The sequence below is a fragment of the Hipposideros armiger genome, unplaced genomic scaffold (assembly GCF_001890085.2).
Source record: "Hipposideros armiger isolate ML-2016 unplaced genomic scaffold, ASM189008v1 scaffold_139, whole genome shotgun sequence".
NCBI classification, from domain to species: domain Eukaryota; kingdom Metazoa; phylum Chordata; class Mammalia; order Chiroptera; family Hipposideridae; genus Hipposideros; species Hipposideros armiger.
The window spans coordinates 1,139,043-1,161,199 of NW_017731489.1; the positions used below are offsets into that span (position 1 = coordinate 1,139,043).

At 46.6% G+C, this 22,157-nt stretch overlaps 1 long non-coding RNA gene across 1 annotated transcript in view; it reads right to left on the reverse strand.

Moving 5' to 3' along the window:
• Positions 1-517: 517 nt before the first annotated feature.
• Positions 518-22,157, reverse strand: part of LOC109386802 (uncharacterized) — a 40,649-nt gene continuing 19,009 nt past the window's right edge. Inside the window, exons 2-3 of the long non-coding RNA XR_002124848.1 lie at positions 17,654-17,793; positions 518-3,881 (exon numbers count right to left, since the gene is read on the reverse strand). This is a non-coding gene — a long non-coding RNA (uncharacterized LOC109386802). The remainder of the gene's footprint in view (positions 3,882-17,653; positions 17,794-22,157) is intronic.

Consider the following 22,157-nt stretch of genomic DNA (forward strand, 5'->3'; position numbering starts at 1 on the left):
GCTTTTGCCTTTATTTATCCAGCAAAATTATATTACAATCTCCTTCCATCTTTGGTTTTTACTTAAGTCCATTTTGTTCAAAGTTTTAAAGCACTGACCAACCAAAAGGGCATTTACCGTTAGCATGGTCACTTACACTGCTATCTTAGAGTAGCTCTTCAGATTCGATTCACGAAGTTTTACAAAGGACGAAGCAAAAAGGAGGCAAGAAAAAGGGAAATCTGCTGCCATGTTTGTCTTCTCCATTGTATTACCGTCCTTTCAGGAGTCGCTTCTATTTTTAGTCCACTCTATAGGGTTTCAGCTATAAATAAGTCAAAGGGAGTCCACATTCTTCTACGCTGTCATGCGAGTCAAGCAAAGGCCAGCCTACTCTCTTATAGTTTTTAGGAACTGTAAGCTCCCTGAGTTTTATTGTAGGTTCTGGAATAGATGGACATTTCAGGAGTTTAATGAGGTCTCATTACTTCCCAGTGAATTTTGAATAATCCAGTCTCATAAGATTTTATCTTGACAACCATATTTATTTGTCATTAAATATTTGAAGTCTGAGTCCTTTAAGGTCATCTTTTGGAGAATTGTACAAATGGGTAGTTTGAAGACCAATCCCAGCTGCAATAATGACAGGGAAAGACTTCATTTTTGTTTTAATTTGGTTTTACCAGATTCCTCCCTGAGGCTGACTCCAGGTTGGAAGGCAACTGTCCTTCATGAAGAGGGTCATCCTGCATGGACACCATGATGGTCAGAAGGTTTCAGTGAAAAGGACTGTCCTGGGAGAGTGGCTGGTCTGTGGGGTGGCTATGGGTAGAGCTGCGTGCCCTCTTGCTCCCACCTCTTTGGGACCTACCTCTACCATGGACCTGATGGGGTACAGAGGACAGTGGGGATACCAGGGGAAGAAGAAACATCTCTGGAGCCATGCACAAACATTGGAGAGACAGCCTCTTAGAGTGGTCACAGCTGTTACCATGGAAACCCCTGAGTCGGCTGCAGAAAGCCACTAGAAGCAGCCCTAACAATGTGCTTCCATTTTTTACCTCTCTTTACATTTGTTATAATTGTCCAAACTCACTCCTGAGACATTTCCTTCCTAACCTATGTGACATGAACCTCCTTGTTTCTGCTCTTTTTACCCTGCGTGACCTTTGCTGGCTTCCTCTGCAGACGCGTGCTTTATCTCCCTTTATTGGCTCATCAACCACGGTCATAAAAGCTTTGGTCTTAGAGCCCTCGCCTTCTCTCTCCTCTTTTGCGAGACATCCCTCCATTTTCTTGGTTTGAGCTACAAGTTGTCTAGAGAAGATACAGCTGGGGTTTAGCAAAGGTGGGGAGAAAACTAGAGTTTGTTGATTTTTCGAGAGCTTCCTTCTTACCATGCAGGCCCTGGGGCCTGAGTCCACTCCTAAAGCCCCGGGAGGGAGGCATGTCGTTCTCCTTTGTCCTTTTGCACAGTTGTTCCTCTTGTCTGAAATGCCTTTTCCTCTTCCTCCTCTCATCTTCCCAACGTCTATTTCTTTTCAGTTTGATTACCATTTCCTCTGTGGCATCTCTCTTAACGCTCCGTTTGTCTCTCAGAGTTCCATGACACTAAGTCACCCATCTATTCAACCATTTACCATATTATATCACACAGCACAGTTTACAAATACCCAACCCCCACAAAAAAAGTTGTCTTTGGGGTGCTAGAGGCAAGATGGGTCTTACCTGTATGGGTATCCTAATGGGCGTAACACATAGGTAGGTACTTAAGAAATATTCGTTTGTCATGTGATAGCTCGCCTTTGTCAGCTCCGTGCATTATCTCAGGCAGTTCTCACAATAACTCGATCAGATATGTCATCATCTCCACCTCACAGAGGAGGAGAGCGAGGTTTAGAGAAGTTAAATAAATGGCCGAGCAGCATGCAGGCAGGATTGGGACAGGAAGCAGTGCAGACTGAAGTCACAGTCCATCCTCTGGCTGTGCTGTGCCTGCAGCCGCCACCTGACAGCAAACAGAGGAGCCCTCAGCAAGGGCGCTGCCACAGCCCAATGCTGGAAAGCACCATGAGTTTATGAATAAATGGACAAAGGAGCAAACGAATGAATGAATCCACCATGTCTCTAGATGCTCACTTACCGCAGCCTAGTTCCTGCCCACTCACCCTCCCTCTCTGCTCCATCCTTTTGTTCCACAAATGCTCCTTCAGCTCCTGACCTGCCTATCTCCGTGCTGACTACCAACAACACCTTGCAAGTTCCTCCTTTCTCCCCAACCCAGCCATTCGAAACACAATGTCTGCAAATGAATTCGTGAGCTCTCTTGTTGGATCCACACCCACAAATTGATTTCAGCTTCCGCCTCACTGTTAAGCAACATATAAGCACTCAAGGCGAACTACCAAAGGGTCGCCCCCCCATTACAAGAGCCATTTGCCTACACGTATCCATCATTTCAAACCAAGCAATTTTGTTTACTGTCCCAGCCCACAGTTTGCCTGTTTTGCCCCTAGATCTTTGCGCGAGCCGCTCTTCTGTGTTTTGAACACCTGTAATATATCAGAAACTAAGCTGGGTTCTGGGAATACAGAGATTAAAGCTTAGGTCTCTGAAGCTCATAGATTAGTGGGGGAGATGGCTGAAAGAGCAATTACAAGGCACTTTAATTGTGGGAGGCAGCTCAGAGGAAAGCCGGGGTTGCCATGGAAGCACATAGGCTGCCCTCCTCCTGGGTCTCTAGTAATCTCATCTCAGCTCTCTAACTGTCCCCACTCGCCTGTCCCAGGGCGCTTGCCATGCCAGCCCCTTCACATCCTCCCCTCGGGCCCTCCTCCTCACGTGCGCAATCACGTTGTTCTACATTTGCCAGTACTTGGAGGTCCATTCCTCTGCAAAAACATATTTCTTTCAAGTAGGCCTCTTCAACTGGTAAGCTGTAATGGGGTGGGGTGGCGGGTAGAAAATAAAAGAAGACAACTTAAAGGAAGGGTGGTGTGCCTACCTGGGGAGAATATACCCCAGGGGAGAAAAACAATGAGAGAGGAAGGCATGGGTGGCTTTTGTTAGACTCCACACCAGTTATCCCCTTTGGTGGGAGGAGGTTGCACTCTGAAAGAAAAGGGTCATGTGTAACTCAAACCTGATCTACTCAACTTCTGTGGTTCAACACCTTTGTGAGGGACCTCCTAACAAGGCAGCTTACAGAGGACAGGGTGCTGTTTCCATAGCTGGACTGACCATGGAGCCTCAGAACACTCAGACACACTAGAGGGGCTTAGGACTGCGAAAGAAGGCCCGAGGTCCCCTGGGGGTGCAGTCGAGCAAACAAAGTTTGATCCTAGGAGTTGACAGCCTCCTTCATGTCCAAGGCTATTGAAGCCTGCGGGACAGTCTCACACAGCCCAGCTGTGGCTCCGTAACGATTTACCAGTGGACTAAGAGGAAACAGGCTCCATGAAAGGTGACCCCAGGAAAAACGGAACAGCCAGCGAGGCCTGCCCTGGCCTGGCTGGTCCCATCAGCTTCCCTACCATCCTGCAGAAACACCGTCAGTCCAGCACCTGGATCCAAGACACTCGGTTGACATGGAAACATGTCAACAACATCTGTGTTTCAGCTTTCTTGCTCTCAGGTCTGCCATGTTCCTCTCTGGCTCCAAGTCCCTTTCACGTCAGGCTGTATTCCTCCACTCGTCACCTGTCCTTTGAACCAGCCAGTCAGTGGGCTGAGGAAGCCTGCTTCCATCACAGTCCCGACGAGCAGGTGCTGGGAGTCGGGCTGTGGGTGTTCGTCTTCTTGCCTCATGCAGTCATTCGAGGGGCTCACTGACCTTGAGCGGCCTCCCCCTGGCTGATGTCCCTGGCTGCAGGGATGTCATTTTATGTCAGCAGTTCCACAGGCTGAGGGGGTGATAGGGAGAAGAGAAACATAGAAAGAAGAGAAGTTACACAAATCACTAAACTCAACAGAGCTTTGGGACAGGGATGCAGAGACTTGGGGGAGGTTCCAGAAATCTAAGTGCTGGGCTGTGCTTATTAGGCCTCCCTGTGCGTTGAGCTCAGCAAATTGATCCCCCACCTCCTTGATGACCACACCACGCACATGTTTTACCTGCATTATCTACTCTGTTTGCCAAAGCCAGTGCATAATTAGAGGAGAAGAAAACACCGGTGCAGCCTTTCTCTCCCATTTTTCTCTGGCCAGGAGTTTACCTACTCAACCTCTTTAACATCTCACCCGTCAAATCTTTCAGCCATGCCTTTTACTTGTTGGTGGAAAGCTAATATAGCTTTGCCTCTCTGTGTCAGTCATCACTGTTTAGGTGACTGATAAGAAAATCAGCTCAGAAGGTTTTTCTGGAAAGTTCTATTCATAGAGACACACCTAGGTGGCCATAGACGCACTATAAATAGCCTCCTTTGTGTGGAATGAGTAGGGCCATTTTGTCATCATCTTGGACAAGGAGGAGGGGCCTTCCTCCTGCTGATGGACCCCATGCTTGTGGTCGCTGTCTTGGCATGTAAGACAAGCCACGCCAGTTAGAGGGTGTTTGGTATGAGCCTAACAAGGATTTGCCTAATAAGGGGGACCATCTCAAGGGTGGGAAGCAGTAGCCTCTAAATACTTAGGGGCCCAAGGGCACAGTCTCCTGAGATAAGCAGCTACCAAGATAAAGACACCAGTCCTGGGGAGATGGGATCTCAGCCCTCAAGTCTGGAATGTTCTTTCCCCTGGGACCGTCCTCACCACCATAGCCCCAGAGTCAGTGGGGAGAATAGTCAGTGTGGCAGGACCATGTTCTGACTTCCTCCTGCCCAGGCACGAAGGGTCTACAGTGTTGCACTTATCGTGCGTCACCCCTTGAGCGCAGTGCACACTCACACACACACACACAAGTCGGAGCCTTCCCAGGGTGCAGGAGGAACGGATGGGGGTCAAGAAGGGAGAGAGGGAGAGACTAAATGTGAGTAAGGGGCCTCAATTCTTCAAAACAAATAAGAAGCAAATGTCATGAGAGGTTTGAAGTGGACTGCTTTCCCTTCTCCTCTCCCTATGCCAGGTCTGTTCAGGAGACGTTTGGAAGCTGTGTGTGGAAGAGGGGGGGGCCTGTGAACACATGTGGGTGTGCACCAGTGTGTGTGCCCTTAACATGCATCTGTGTTTGTGTGCTTGTGCTCCTGGGCATGCATGTGGAAACCCATGTGATGCCGCAAACAGGCAAGTCCTACATACACATGTCAGTCTAAGCTCGGAACAATTGCCAAACCCAACCCCAACGGGACACGCTATTAGTTTCCAAGACTCAACAAGTACCCTCTTCTCATCCCAGTTTACCCTCTGGGAATCACTGAGCATAGGTGGGGGAAGGAGGAGCATAAAGTAATGAGATCTAACAGAGCAAAGGAAGATTGTCATAGTCAACATCCCGAAGGGGAGGTCACTTAGTGTAGAAAACAGAGGACCCACTAGGAATGACTTGGGACTGGATCCCAGGCGGCCTTCTCAGAAAGCGTCCTGCTGGCCTGTGCCAAGAAGTAGGAACAGGAAATAGAAGGGCTGACTGTGTGGACTGCCTCCAGCCCTGCCAGGGTGGCTTAGTGTGTGAGGCAGGTGGATTCACTGACAGGGAAATATTTCTTGGACGCAGTAGTAGATTCATGGCAACTGGTTGCACAATAATAACTGGCCTGGACAGAGCTTTTATGCAATTACCAGAGCCCTGAATGACTACTGCTAACCTATATAACAAACCTGTTACACATATGAGGCCTGACAATTAAGTTCACAAACTTGTTGCAATGATGTCGCTAACCTTTTTTTGGTATCAGAGGGATTATTCATTATGAATTTGTACCAACTGGCCAAACAGTTAGCCAAATTTACTATTTGGAAGTGCTGAAAAGGCTGCGTGAAAAAGTTAGACGACCTGAACTTTTCACCAACAATTCCTGGCTCTTGCATCACGACAATGCACCAGCTCACACGGCACTGTCTGTGAGGGAGTTTTTAGCCAGTAAACAAATAACTGTATTAAAACACCTCCCTACTCACCTGATCTGGCCCCTAATGACTTCTTTCTTTACCTGAAGATAAAGGAAATATTGAAAGGAAGACATTTGGATGACATTCAGGACACCAAGAGTAATACAACAACAGTTCTGATGGCCATTCCAGAAAAAGAGTTCCAAAATTGCCTTGAAGGGTAAACTAGGCACTGGCGTTGGTGCATAGCTTCCCAAGGGGAGCACTTCAAAGGTGACTGTAGTGATATTCAGCAATGAGGTATGGAGCACTTTTTCTAGGATGAGTTCATGAACTTAATTGTCTGACCTCTTACATAATGAGAATAGAAAGTCAAGTATTGTTCTGAGCTCTGCATGTCTACTAATTCAATCTACATCAGAGCTCTATGAAGTATATCATGCTGTTGTCACCATTTCCATTTTACAGAAGAAACTGAGGCATAGTGAAATTAAGTAACGTCCCCAAAGTCTCTCACTGTTTGCAAGAATCAGGATTGAACACTAGAAGTTTCATTGCAAATCCAACCCTTTTAATCACTAAACGTGTTTGCCTCCTATGTATACTTTTGAATGAAGTACTATTCTATGCTAGGCATTTGAAGCTAACAAAAATGGCCCAGTCCCTACCTTAAAGGACTTTATGGTCTGGCAGGGGGAGACAGACATTATCTTCTGACTTGAGCACATTTGGCTATTCAGGAAACATCAGATTCTTTTGGTAACTATTGGTAGCCTCTTGAGGTTAGAGGCATGTGGAGAACTATAAACCTCCTCTCTCAAAATGTTGGACTGTACCCTGCCAGGCATACACACATGTGTTGGCAAGAAAGCTCAAAAGTAGCCGTTCAGCTCATTGAGTAGTTTCAGGAGGACCCACTCTGGCCCCGGCAGTCCAGCGAGCAGGGTGCCTGATAGACTGGCACTGGGCAAATGTGGTGATATTCTTAGGAGAGAATTGGGCACTTCTGGGTTGGGGGCAGAGGACCACAGGGCTGGTGGCAGGCATAGACTGGCCACTTTCTATTGTCTTATTAATGGAAGGGGGTGGAGCCTGTACAATATTCTTAACTGATCACCAGGCTGGACACTGTTCATCATACCAAAGAAATGATCTCACAAAGGCTATGGGGAGTGCTAGGTAACCCCCTTTGCAGAGGCGCGTTTACGATTGGGCGCCCCGTGTGTGGGTGACCCACCCCGGAATGTTGCTTCCTGAGTCAGTGCTCATGTCTCCTGTTTCACAGATTCTGTCAGATGACCTCTGCCTGCCCCAAACCAACATCCACTGAGTCATTTTGGTCAAGTGCGTCTTTCCCAAATGGTACTTTGTTTTCCACAAATAAAATAGCTGAGAGAATATCCCGTAATATAAGAAACATTGTAAGGATCTGAATGTGAGGCAAAGCCCTCTATATCAAAGGGTAATTTGGGAGGAAATATATGCCTTATATTTGTGTGTGTGTGTGTGTGTGTGTTACTGTTATATACAAGCACAAAGCAGATGTTCAATAAATTTAGGTTTTCTTCCCTACCTTACTACCTCATTTAATTCTCATTAAAAAACACTATGAAGAAAATATTAAAATTTTTATTTTGTAGATGAGGAAACAAAAGTTTAAAGAGTTTAAGAGCATCGCCAAGTTCCTATGACTACAGGTGGCCACTGGGTTCACACTGGGATGCCTGTGCTTTCTAGCATGGATACTACTTCTCTAATACACAAACCCAGCTCTGGAGAATACACATTTACAAAACACTCTCACATACCCCATTGCACTGGAGCCTCAAATCACTCCTGTGACATGAGGATTAAAATTTTTTTCATTTCCAAGGGGAGGAATTACAGCAATTTGCCAGGTTTCCTGAGGTGGTGACTGGGTCTGTCAGAATTTGAACCCATGTCTTACAATGCCCAAACCTTTGTTCTGGGCACCAAACCTTGTGCTGTGTCAGCCCAGAGCCCAAGGATGGCTAGAGGTCTGAATGTGAACTACACGCCAGAGCAGCCCGATCACGAGCATCAAGGACCCTGCTGGCTCGTTGGGGTCCCAGGGATGCCTTAAATCCCATCTCAGCAGCATGGAGAGGCCACCTGTGCTGTGAGTGGCAACCTACATTTTCACAGCATTTTATAGCGTAGAAAGTGCCGGTCTTATATGTTCTAATTCTGAATGCAGCCACCACGGCACTCAGAAACAGACCAGCAAGGTGACCATCCTTTTCAGGTTGACCAAACCCAGCCTTAACCAAGTTCTTAGAGGCTAGAATCAATTCCCACACCCTGTGGAGGCCACTTTCCTAGGTGACACTTTGCATTTTCTTGCTTCACTTAATCTCCTTGAGGCTACCTTGAACTTCTAGATACAATTTTCTCAGGATGTTTTTAAAATAGATTTGCTGTATTGGGATAAAAATTGTATATGACTTTTGAAATTAATTTAAAAACCACAGAATAGCATACATAAGAAAATAAGCATTAACAAGTAACTTGCTTACCAAGATATGCTATTATTAATATTTAGTTATATACATATATACATATATATATATGAATGGCTACATAAAAGTCCATCACACGTGCATGTATATATGTACCATTATTTATATATTAATGGACATTTGCTGTTTTAATTGTTTTCAATGTATATATAACATTTCGGCGAAAATCCTTAAACATACATCTTGGTGTGGTCATCTAATTTTCTAGCAATGGACTCGCTGTTCCTAAGAATATACTTTTTCAAGGTTTTTAATACATCCTGATAAATCACCGTCCAGAAAACTGGAGTCAGTGTGCACTCTCACCACTTGTAAAGGTGAACATCTTTTTATTGGTTTATAAGTTAGATGATCAAGGAACGGGTGGTCCAGTCAGGAGTGTTTTAAGAGTGAAAGGGGGCGATAACTGGAAGGGAAGCTGATGGAACTCATGATCACACTGCATACTGGCCATTTGCACATCTTAGTTTGAGAATTACTTGTTTGTCACTTTTATGTTTCTATCGCATTGTCTGTTCTTAACAATGACATAAAGATCATGTTACAATAATAATACTGACCTTTTGTAATTTATGTTCAATACATATTTCCTAGTACATTGCTTATTTTTGTTTTTAATTATAAAGGTAATACAGAAACACAGTTTTTTAAAGTTTCGTTCAGGTTTTTTAATTAAACTTTTTGAGACAATTGCAGATTCCCATGCGATGCTAAGAAATAATGGAGAGAGAGTCCCTTTACCCTTTCCTCAGCTTCCCCCAGTGGTAACATCTTGTAAAACGGTAGAACAATATCACAACCAAGCTATTGGCATCAATACACCCAAGATACAGAATGTGACAGAGAAGGGAGTGAAGTGGCAGCAAGTCCAAGAATGGCAACTGCCACCAGACACCGGAAGCGGCAAAGAACAGATTACGCCCCGAAGTTTCCAGAGGGAGAGCGGCCCTGCCGGCACCCTTTTCAGACTCTGGCCTCCAGAACTCTGAGAGCATACACTTAAGCCACCCAGTTTGTGGTCCTCTGTTATAACAGCCACCAGAAACCAGCAGTAAGCTGCATGTCAAAATACGTAACGCCACTCTGGAGCTTACTTAAACCTTCTGGTTTTAAGGGGCTTTTTCTGATACTGCTCTAGCAGGAGGTTTTGGGCAGGGGACCACCTCGTTACTGCCAGGTGGAGGTGAAACCCAGGGTCCCCGCTCGGCCTCTGTTGACGCCTGAGGGAGGGGGCTCCTCGTTAGGCTGGGTGAGAATGGAGGTTCCTGCTCCCCGTGTGATCTTCCCTGACCTTCAGGTGGGGATGGGGGTGCAGGCCAGGGGAAGTTGAAGTCCTGGCCCCCTACTTGGCTTTCTCTGACTGTACCCCTGTGAAGGGCTGGGGGGCACCTCGATATAGCCTCACAAGGGTGGAAGTATAGATTTTCCACCTGGTCTTGGCGGGCACGCATCGGCGTGGGGCCACAGTCTCTTCTGTGGTATTTGGCTGAAGGAGCAATTATTGTCGAAAAGTTGTCTGTCTTTCGAGACTCTTCCTTTCCTCTCCCTTTGGATAGAGAAAGCCGGCTTTTCTTTTTTTCTTTGTCTGCTCCTGTTGGCCTTTCTGGGTTGCTGGCTTTGTGGGCTCCAGAGAGAAAATCACGGAACTCGTGACAGTGTCGTTTCTCACGTCCCGACATGCCTGGCTGGTCTGCCTTCTCCTCTCCATCTTCCAGAATCATCTAGTGTTTGTTCTAGATGTAACGCCCAGGGAATTTAGTTGTCCTTAGTGAGGAAATAGGGAAAAGTACATCTATGCCATCTTCCTGGAAGCAGAAGTTTGTTTTATTTTAAAAAATATTAACAGGACCTAAACAAAACACCTAAGTGTCTCCCTCCTGCCTTTCCACTCTCCATAATGAACTGGTGTCTCTCCAGTTGCAGCAGAATTCAAAACAGAAGGCTCACACCTTCCACTTTAAATTTTGGTTTAAGGTAAACATTTTAACAGGTACCGACTTTACTTAGATCTCATTTAAAAGATTCAAAAGAGCATATAGTGAAAAGTCTCCCTCATGTCCTTATTTCTCAGACACCCATATCTCTTTCCCCAGAAACAACCAGCATTATCACTTCCTTGAATATTCTTCCAGAAACATTTTAGTCCTCTATTAGCATACACATCATGCCTCTTGGGACAGAATGTATTATAATGCCCAACTACCGATGCCTTCGTTCCCAGTAAGAGAACAATCCATCCCAGCCTATTGCAGACCCTCCTTGTGGAAGGAACATGCCTCCCTGCTCCCTAAACAGACTCAACCTTGTCATTGCTTCGACCAATGAAATGTGAGCGATAGGCACCTATGCCAGTTCTAAGCAGAAGGTTTCACACCCTGTGAAATTCCACTCCCCGCTGGCTCTTCCTCTCTGCCCTGAGAACAGGTGTTCCAGGGCCCACTGCTCCCTCCTGGGTCTCCTACTGAGAAGTTGTGTAGAGCAGTGCCAGCAAATCCAAGACCACTGTATTAGGTACCTATTGCTGCAGAACAAGTTACCCGAAATTTTAGCAGCGGCTTAAAAAATATTTACCATATAAATATATACATATATATTTTTTAATTTTACTGAATAAAAATACGACTCTCTCTCAGAGCTCCTGAGGGTGAGGAATCTGGGGGCAGCTTAGCAGGGTGATTCTGGCTCAGGGTCTGAGGAGGCTGCCGTCAAGGGGTCACCTTGGTCTGTGGCAATCCAAAGGCTTGCTTGAGGCTGGAGCTTCCAAGGTGACTCACTCACCTGGCTGTTTGCTGGAGGCCTGTCTCAGTTTCTCGCCACAAGGACCTTCCCATAGGGCTGCTCAATGTGGTAACTGGTTTCCTCCAAAGAAAATTGATCTGAGAAAGAGTGGCATGTCATGTGCCCACCATGGAAACCACAGAGTCTTTTAAAACCTAATTTTAGAAGTCTTCACTTCTTCCGTATTGTATTGGTTATGGACACCAACTCTGATACCAAGTGGGAGGGGCCTACACAAAGGTGTGCATCCCAAGTGGCAGGGACCTGGTGGCCATCTTGGAGGCTGGCAGTCACAGACACAGACGTGAGATATAAGCAAAACAATAACCCACTGTTTTAATATTTGGGCAATGTTTGTTGCCTCAGTATAACCTATCAAAAGCTAACTGATACACTTATATGTTTTTATAAACTTGTATCACCTTTTTTAACTCCCTATTCTAAAAAATGAAGAATGAATACCGCTTACACTCTCTTTGGCTTTGTTACACTACTGCCCATTTCTTGAGTTTGCTTAGTTTTATCATTTTTTAAAAGTTTTTCTATTGGTCATGTGTATAACGCTACACTACATACTTGGATTTTGTTCCATTAGCTTTCAACAGCATTGGTTTCCTCCCCTCTATATAAGATTAAGAAATCAGTGGTTTTACATGTCTTCTAACATCACCTCCCTACAAACTTCTGTCAATGATACCACTATTTTTACATTTCCAAGGTTCTCTTTTGTCTCCACATGTCTTCCTCTTCAAGCCAAGTTGTTGTCCTGAGGATTTACTAAGCTCCATCTCCAAAGAGCATAGAGCCAACGAAAGGTTCCCTCTGTCCATCAGGAAGCAAAACTGGTGGGTGCCGAGGGGAGCAGTAGAGTTGATGCTCTCACGCATGACTCTGAGGCAGGGGACTGAACTCTGGAGAAACTCCTGACCCATGGTCACATGAAATTTCTTTCAGGTCCTTGTTCAGGGCAGGCAGCACTCTCCCTCTGGGGCTGAATTTCCAAAGCTACCACAGCTCAGGCGCATCAATCTTGGTGTTTCCACAAGAACAGTCCTTGGTTCAGTGGGGAGAACTGAGGAAGGGGGAGCTGATAAACCTCCGTTGACAACAGAAATCCTTGGCCTGGCTATTTTTCCTGAGTTGATTCAACCACCCAGGGTGTACCCCTCTTCCCCAAGGTATCGGTGTGGGGTATCCGGCTGAGTTCTGCCGTTGGTCCCTTACAAGTTGGGGTGACTGGGTAGGGCCTCCAAATACAATACAGGACACTTAGTTCAATTGTAATCTCAGATAAGCAATGAATTTGTTTTAGCATAAGTACATCCCAAATGATATATAAGACATACTTATACTAAACAATCATCCATTATTTGTTTAAAATTCAAATTTAACTGAGCATTCTGTATTTTTACTTGCTAAATCTTGCAACCCTCCATGGGCGGAGCTAAGCACCCTCTTATCAGCAGCAACAGAAGCAGAGCCAAGAGCCCCGCACAGAAGCCCTGACCAAACCCACACCATCAGGAAGAACCCAAAAAAGCCTGGCTATGCTGAGAGATACGCCTTGGAAGGGGCATCCACATAGAAGTGTCCCAGAGTGTTCCTGGATCCAAACCCACACCATCAGGAAGAACCCAAAAAAGCCTGGCTATGCTGAGAGATACGCCCTGGAAGGGGCATCCACATAGAAGTGTCCCAGAGTGTTCCTGGATAACTTTATCAGCTAGCCCACAAAGTACTTCACATCCAAATTACCCCACACCTATTTCTCAGCCTGTATATAGCTTGTACTCAGCGTATTTGTACTTGCTTGTGCTTCCGTACATGCTGCTTCTTTCTCTAACAGACACAGACTCAGTATTTCCTGAATGCCAGCTATGTGACAGCGTGTCATCACATTAGGCCCTTTCTCATACCCCATCTCGTTACCTTCACTACCCCATGTGGGAAGCATTATTTAGTATTGTTGTTGTTTTCATTTTCCAGATGTGGAAACTGAGCTTCGGAGGGTCCCTGCAGGCAGAGGGGCTCATTAGGAGGTGTTGTCAGAGGCCCCATGACTACTAGTAAATGCCACCTAAGATTGAAACTCCTTCCTAGAATGACCCGCTCCTTCCATGCCCTGAAGGCCTCCCTGCTGTGGCATGTCCACCTGGCTCAGGTGGACATGCCACCTATCTCTACTCCCACCAAAGCCAGGTACCATCTCCCCACCCCATGGGAACCCCTAAGAAAGCAGAATCCCAGTAAAAAGAGAGAGGAGGGGGCATTCCCTCCAGTAGGATGGTGATGTAGAGCTTCTGGGGCTTACTACGAGGACATGGGGATCAATACATTAGTCCATAGAAACAAAGTTACAAAAAGTGGACAAATCCTCCAGTTGTCTGAAGAAGCAAATGGGCTGTGGTTGGCCAGCCCAAGAACTTACTCCGCCTTTAGTATATAATTTATATTGGCAAATGCGACGTGAATTCAAGCCATCGATTTAGAATGAACTTGCACAGTGCACAGATTGGGGACTGTGCCTGTCTTTTGGTGTGTGGTGTGCTTGTGTGTGACTGCGGGCACGTGCTCTTGCATTCTACTGTAATTTCAGTGGGGGTAGGGGTCACATCTCTGGTGACTCATTGTTTTTTGGCCAGAGTCAAGCTTAATCTATGCACTTTACTGAAGGAGACAGCATGGGAGCCCTCACCTATTTCTATCTGTAGCGTTTGTGCAGCTCACGAGATTGGCAATCACTTATAGTAAGTATTAACTGCTAGCTAGCTGCAACCATTATTATTTCTAAATGGCGTAAATGCCTATTAGCTTTTAGCTTCCCCCGTTGAGAAAGCGCTGAGGCTTCCTTTACATGCTTCCAACTCTCTAAAAGAAACCAGGAAAGAGTGAAGAAAACCACTTAAGTAGGTATCAGCCTAGGGCCAAAAATATCAGCTGGCTTGGGTCAAACTTGAGGACCTCTTTTCTGCCGCGAATTACAGAAATAGCACAGGGTGGTGCCTCTCGGATGGAGGCAATATTCTGTTTCTATCTGGTCATTGAGAAAGAGGGGCATCTTCGTCTGAAATCCCACCCATGAAAAGGCTGAAGAGAAACTCCTCCAACACAAAATATGTATTGTTTAGGCAAGTGTTCTGGCCAGATGATATTTCGATTGGAGTCCGCTCTGCTAAATGCTTTCATTTCCTGCTGTGGAGGACGAAATCTGCTCTCCCATCCACAGGCTCGGAAGAATGCTCCCCGTTGCAGGCTGAGATACCATTTTCGGCTTTGGAAGGGAACAAATCATGTCATTGTCAAGGCTGTTCCTGAGAACATCGTGCTCTCAGCCCTCCTGGAATGACTATTGCCAAAAGAATCAACCAAAGCCATTTGCCTTGCCTTTCATCACTCTGATGTGCCCAGCTGGGACCTCCCCGACCACAATTCCACTCCCAACTCAAACGCCCAGACTTTGTTCCAGGAATGCGTGAAAATGCCTGCTACTTTCAGATCTACAAACAAGGCGAATCTTTTCTTCCCTTTTCTTTTTTTTGAGAAAAGAAATTCTGATTGCTGGAAGATTCTCGGTAGACAGCTCCAGAGTGTGAAGTCCCCAAGACAAATGGGAGATGTAATGGTCAGTCTGCAGATGGAGGACAAACATGGAGTGTCTACCACGGAGCCGTACCTAATTGCCTTCCAGGGCTCAGAGGCCCGAGGGCCCCCTGTGAGGCTCTGACACCTGTCACCGTTGCTCAGCATCCCGAGGGAGTTGGTCTGCTCAATAAAGGCATGACGTCCTACCTGTTAAACTCTTGCCTTAGGGGACTGTGCTTAGGTCTCTTGTCCATTAAACTGTCAACTCCTTCCCCCCTGAGGCAGACTAGGAATGCAGGGGACAACCTGGAGAATCAGGAAAATACAAAGAGTAATGTGTTCCCCTAAACAATGCTATTTAAGAGTCCTTGGATGGGGGTGGGGGATGAGCCAGCAGCTTTCACTACTTTTGTTTTGAGAGAGTTTGATTAGAGGACACTTTTTTTTTTTCCTTTTTGGAGTTTGTCTTGTTACTAAAATGTTCTTTGAAAAGTACTATTGGCTAGAACATTTTTTCTAGGAACCTCCAAAATAAAAATACAGGAGTCAGTACAGGGTAAGAACCACTATTTAAAAAGCAGCACCTTTGGAGGCAGAAATAATGAGATCTGAATTCTTGCTCAGACTTACAGCCCATGAGTTGAGGCAAGGGACTTCCTATCTCTGAGCCTGTCTTGCCACCCCACTTGTGGGATATAGGTATACTGTGAGAAAACCTGCTTGATGGTGCGGTTGTGAGCATAAAATAAAATACACCAAGTGCACAGCACAGAAGCTCACACATAGTAGAGACTTAAGAACAGCAACACCAACACTTATGTAGTTTTTATTATACATACTGTCATCTGTGCTTTACCTGAAAGATGTCACTTAATCCTCACCACCACCCTGCAGGATTAATGTTACAATTGTCCCCATTATACAGAAAAGCGAGGCTTAGCAGGACTCTGCCTGAGGACCACAGCTGGCCAAGTGGCAGAGGGGGACTTGAACTCACCCCAGTTCTTATCCACTGTGTCCTGTACAGAGGCTGCTAGCTGAGGCCAGAGCCAGGTTGGCCCATGGGTGTGTGTTGCTTGGTTTATAGTATTTATAAGAAAACATTTGCTTAATTGTCAGCACTTAAAAAATAAAGACAATTTCACATTGTGAATCTTTGGCTTCTCATTAAAAATCTGAAGCTCTGGCCACTATGCCCCTGGGCTCCTACATAACCGTGTGCAGCTGAGGCTGCACAGTGGCTGTCACCTGTGGACAGTCGTGAGCTGGCTCGGTCCCCAGCACTTGCCATCCTCACACATCCCGGCCCCTAAAAGCATTTGAGGGCTGCCCTCTCCCACCACCTTTCCTATGCAACTCCCTCATGACAGCAGAAGTTATTAGGCAGCTACCTGAAATCTCTAGGAGGTTCCTTTGTGGAGTGAAATGCCCGTGTTCATTCCCATCGCCTCTGCTGAGCTCTAGTCGTTCCTGCCTGCTGCAGCTCCCAGCAAAAGGCCAATGACACACTGATGTTCCCCAATTCCTGAGGGCTTCCCTGATGCCTCCCTGTGCTCTGAGAAGTCTGGCAAGACCCAGAAGCATCTCTGACTCTGAGCACATAGCATCTCTTTGATTTGCCTTTTTCCTCCCTTTGCACTCCCATGAAACCATCTTAGCCAGGGCCTCCTTACCCCCACCTTCCTGGGTTACTGCAGTAGATCCCCTTACCTCATCCCCTGACATGGCCCCTACAATTTCAACCCATTTCACATGACTTCGCATCCATTTGAGCAAATCTCTCTTCCATGGTCAGCGTCCACTTCATGGGTGTGAGACCTGTGCAATTACACAGAACCCCACATTTAGAGGGGCTCCACACTTTGAGGCTCTGCTCTTGCCATCCTGAAATTCTTAATGGTATTTGAATCAGAGGTCCACATTTTTATTTTGTACTGTGGCCCACAAATTATGTAGCTGGTCCTATTCATGTTTCAGCTCAAGAAGCATTAATGGTCCCTCATCTTAGCAGTATTTCCCAGTCTTTTTCCAGCCATGGCACTCAAAGAACATGATAACATATGTATGCTGTGGTGGGCTGCTCTGAGACTCCAGATCTGCCAGCCATTCTGGGGAGAACAGGTGGCATGACAAACTGTGGCTGCTTTGCAGCAAACAAAGGTGCTGAGTGCACCTTCCAGGGAAGTCTGGCCTACAGGAGAAGCTTCTATCACCCTGGAGATCACCTGGCTTTGCCCTAGAAACCCCTTGCTGTAAGCAGGCTGGTCTCTATGAGCTCGAGTATTATTCACATCCTCATCTCCAGGCCCACGTTAGTTTGGCTCCTATTACTGGTAATAACCACTCCCATTCCCAGTGTTACCCAAATCTTGCCCGTTTCATCAGACCAACTCAAGTCCATCTCCTCCCCAAAGCTTATCTTGTGCATATCAGTCAACACTGCTTCATTCATACATCAAATGCTTACTGATTTCTTAATCTGTACCAGGTCCTGAGCCAGTGTTGGGGATGCAATTGTAAACATATGCATGTTTCTGGCCTCATGAAACATTGCAAATTAGGAAGACAAACAAGGACAGAGGCCACTTTGAGGCATTGTGATAAGCGGTATCAGAAGTTAAGGGGAGGTGCGTTAGTTCCCTAGGGCTGCTGAAACAAGTCAACCAAACCAGGTGGCTTATAACAACAGAAATGTATTCTCTCACAGTGCTGGAGGCTAGATGTCTGAAATCAAGGTGTCAGCAGGGCCACGCTTCCTCAGAAGGTTCTAGGGAAGAGTCCTTCCTTACCTGTCCTGGCTCCTGGTAGTTCCAGACACTCCTCCGCTTAGGGCTGCACAGCTCCAATCTTTGTCTCTTTAGTCACATATCCGTTTTCTCCTCTCTCTGTGTTTCTTGTGAAGACACTTGCCATTGTATTTAGAGCCCACCTGGAGAAACCAGAGTGATCTGATCTCAAGATCTTTAGTTATATCTGCAAAGACCCTTTGTCCAATTAGGGTAGTATTCACAGGTTCTGGGAGCTGGAATGTGGACTTGTCTTTTGGGGGGCCATCATTCAATCCACTTCAATGGGTATATGACAGGGCTAGTTAGCCCCACACTGGGGAGTTGGGGGGAGTTTTCTTGGGGGAAAAATGACATTTAAACTAAATAAACCATGGAGAAAAATGAGGAAAGAAGCCATGGAGAGGTGAAAGTGTTTCTGGAAATGGAGTGTGCAAAGATCCCAATGCAAAGTTAAGCATGATGGATTCCTGGAACTAAATGAAGCTACGTTTATTTGCAGAATATTGTACGAGGGAGAGAAGGTAAGAGAAGCAGCTGGAGATGTAATCAGGGCCAAATCAAGATGAGCTTGTGACTACACAAAGTCCTGAAGCTGAAGTAGAATAATATTGAATGTCAATTATAATTAAATATATATATATATAAATTATATATAAATTATAATTAAATATATATATGTAATTATGTTAAATATATATAATTAAATACATATATAAATATATGTATATATTTATATATAGTCACAGGATGTAAAGTACAGCACAGGGAATATAGTCAATGGTATTGTAACAGCCATATATGATGTCAGATGGGTAGTAGACCTGGAGGGTTCTCACTTTATAAGGGGTGTAAATATCTAATTATGATGTTGTTTTGAACACCTGAAACTAATAAAAGAATAAATAAGTAAAAAGAAAGTCATTTGGACAAGTGTAACAGGGAGGCATGGAAGGTTTTGAGCCATGGAGGGACACTGTCAGGTGGCCGAAGGCTGTTATGGCTGCAGTGTGAAGCATGGAATGCACCAAGGAGAATGACTAGGAAATGGTTTCATGACCAGGCTCTGAAAGATAAACTAAGAGAGTAGAGAAGGAAGGGGTCAAGTCAATAAATTCAAGAAGTTATTTGGGAGTCAGCATCAACAGGACTTGGTGACTGAGAGGATTTCCATGCCCAGGTCAAGGATGACACCCAGGCTCTGGCTTCTAGTTTGAAGAGCATTGCCGTGGGTGAAGCCAGGACCTGAGGAGGGTGCAGTGTGGCTGGGCGACCTGGGGATGAGTTTGGAGTGTCTGTGGCATGGCCAGCTGGAGATTATTAGTGGGCATTTGAATTCAGAGGTCTGGAGCATGGGAGAGTGGTCTGGGGCTAGAAATACAGACTTGGGAACCATGAGCATGTGGCTCGTGTGTGAAGTCAAGTCGCACTCAGGGGAATGTGGAGAGTGAAGAGAGAACAGGACCCAGGACAGAGCTCAAAGGAGCATGAACACTTGCTCCATGGGCTGAGCGCAACGGGGCTATTGCAAAATGGCAGACAACTCAGAGCGTGGTGACTGCCGACACTTGTTACGTGGGATTTTTACTATACACTTTGAAACGTACTGTCAGTTGTCGTATTCCATGTCACTCGTTTTATATTTTGCTGAACAATTCAAGCACAATATTGTTCTCTGTCGTGTTATCTTGGTCATTAACTGTTTCAGACGCCTGGGAGCCAAGGCAAGAGTCCAGAACATGAGGACCCTGTGGGAATAAGAACTGACCACTTGGCTGGGTAGTGTCTGTTCGAGCTTGCGTCAGAAAACAGCAGGGGATATTGCCCATGTCTTCTGATCCTTCACCAAACCTATCCAATGTCACGCCATCAACCGAACATTCTAAAAACCTTATTTCCCTTGGATTATAATTGTTTCTCTAAATTAAGGAGTGAGTTCTTTTGGCTTAAGATGTTTCCTTCTTTCTAGTTAGCCGAATGCTATATAACAGCACCGTCCAGCAGGACTTTCTGCAATGATGGAAACATTCTGTATCTGTTATATAACATGGTGGCCACTTGCTGACAGTGGCTATTGAACACTAGAAAGTAGTAACTGAGGAACTAGACTTCTAATTTTATTTGATCTTAAACTATTTAGTTTTAAATAGTCACATGTGTCTAGTGGCTACCATACTGGACAGAACAGCTATCTATCATCAAGGGAGCTCAGAATTAATTCACTTTGTCAAGGAGCTCCTAATCCAGTTATTTTTTAAGTGGGAACTATGTGAGGACTGTGGCAAGCCGCTGAAGACCTCCCGCTGATACCAAAACCCATGAGTCAGCTCTCATAGGAGATGTCCTTTCAATAGTTGGGTAGCCCCTGCCTGGAGGGAAATGCAAGCCATGTCAGAAGTTCTGGCCTCGCTGGGACATCTGAGGGCTCCCTAGCAAGCTCCTTAATCGTCCTCAGCTCTGGTTTCCTCTCAGCACTGCTGTTTCCACCTTCTCCTGACAAATAAGTAGAATCTGGAAAGCTCTGTGAGCCCAGCTGAATCCAAATCCTACACCCTGGGCAGGCATAGGGCCAAGGCCCTTTGCCCAAGTTTCATGGCAAACACGCAGAGGGCAGTTTCACAAAGCAGTGTTCTCGAGGCCTTATGACAGAGCCAAGGTAAACAGTCTGAGACTCAGTTGTCAGTCCAACTGGAGGTAGGCTGAGCAGACGGCCAATGCGGGAGGCCAAGTGAGGCTGAGACAAGGGAAGCCAAAGAGAGGGGCATACCAGGGGTGGCTGGGATGGAGGCTGGCAGCCCTCGGTTCCTGCTGTCACTGTGGCAGGCTTCAGAATGCCTTGAAAGGGGCTGGAAGGGATGTTCTACTCTGTCATAAAGGGGTGTTCTATGATGAGCATGGAGGAGGTGGCCCCCAGTAGATGGATTTGATTCAGAGCAGGCAGACGAGCATTCATCTTTACTTCAAAGCCATCTTATCACACACAGCATGTGTGCTCTGCATACAGCTAGAGAGACTGTGTGTTAGCATGTGTCATAGGGCCCCAGGCTGTGGACAGACAGCTCCCTGTACACCCCAAGGGCTGCTCGGGCGGCTCTCTGGGCGGATGCTGCTGCCAGCTGCCCAGCACAGAGAGCAGCGGGACCAGCCGTAGCAGCACCCTGGCCGGCCAACCTCCTGGAATTCTTCCCTGGCCTCCAGGATCGGGAAACAGCCCTTCCATGGCCAAAAGACCACCGACCCCTGCTCCTGCGCTTAACAGAAAGTCCGTTCCTACATTAACGTTCCTCATTTCCCCCACAGAGTATATCTCTGCTGCCATCTTTTAGTTTCTTCATCGTCCTCCAAGCTCCTAACAGGCAGGAAGTGAAAAGCTTCATGTGGGTAATCCCTAAGCAGACTAATTTCCTGAGAACTAGAGACAAACAGGAGCGAGTGTGTGGTCCTCTCTCAAAGGTCTGGGTAGCAGATGAGTTCATTCCCAGAGGAGAGCAAACCCAGGCAGAAGGAGAGGCTCGTGCAACCGGCGATGTAGGCAGTGGATTCAGGCTGACTGGAGCCGAGAGGTAAGCGGACATGGACAGTCGGTGCAAAAAACCCTGCAGAGGCCTTGCACGTAATTCCTGGGCTCATTCAGCTCAGCGGTTGGGGCTCAACCAAGGAGCAGCCCGGGCCGTCCCCTCGCAGCTCACCAGCTAGGTGTACTCTGCCCAGTGTTACCTCAAAGAATAACATTGACTTAACAGATATCAAACCTTGGGCCACTGAAGGGCTTGAGCAATCTAGTTCTGAGGCTGCTGAGAAGCTGCTGCAGTGCCCAGCTCCTATATGGTCCCAAACAGTTGGTTTTAGGAATAAGCCCTTTTATCAGTTACCTGCAACATGCCAGGTGTTGTCGCATGAACGGTTTCACTTCATCCTGCCTCCAAAAGCCCTCTCCTTCCTCGCTCATCCTCACAGGCCACTGCGCCCAAGTCCTCATATTTCTGGCTTCAACTTCTACAAATTCTATAGTTCTCAGACCTGATTTCCCTGCCTCATCCACACAAAAGCCTGAACGGACTGGAAAACGTATAAAGACGGCCCAGTCATTCTCCTTCTTTAAGACTTTTTGTGTGCCCACGGTCCTCGGGATAAGGTCTGCTCTCAGGCTCGGCGTCCGAGGCCCCCCTCACTGGCCCTGCCCACCTGGGCCTCCCCACCCGCACCCACTTGGAGCGGGCACACGGCCCCACAGCCCCTGTGCCTGTCTGTGGGGACGGCCCTCCCTGTGGCTGCCAGGCAGCCCTGATTAGCCCTTGGGGGTCTGCAGCACCTCCATCTTCCTCCTGAAGTCTTCCAGATGCCGCCCACACCGCGGGCCTCCCCAGCCATGGGCGGTGGAGTGACTGCAGCTCTGCCTCTTTCTCTACTGCCCTCACCACCCTGCTCTACAATCGTTTGTTTCCTTCACTGGAGGCGCTGTCTCCCCCAGGGGGGCAAGAAGTAATTCTTGGAGGAAGGCTGTTGG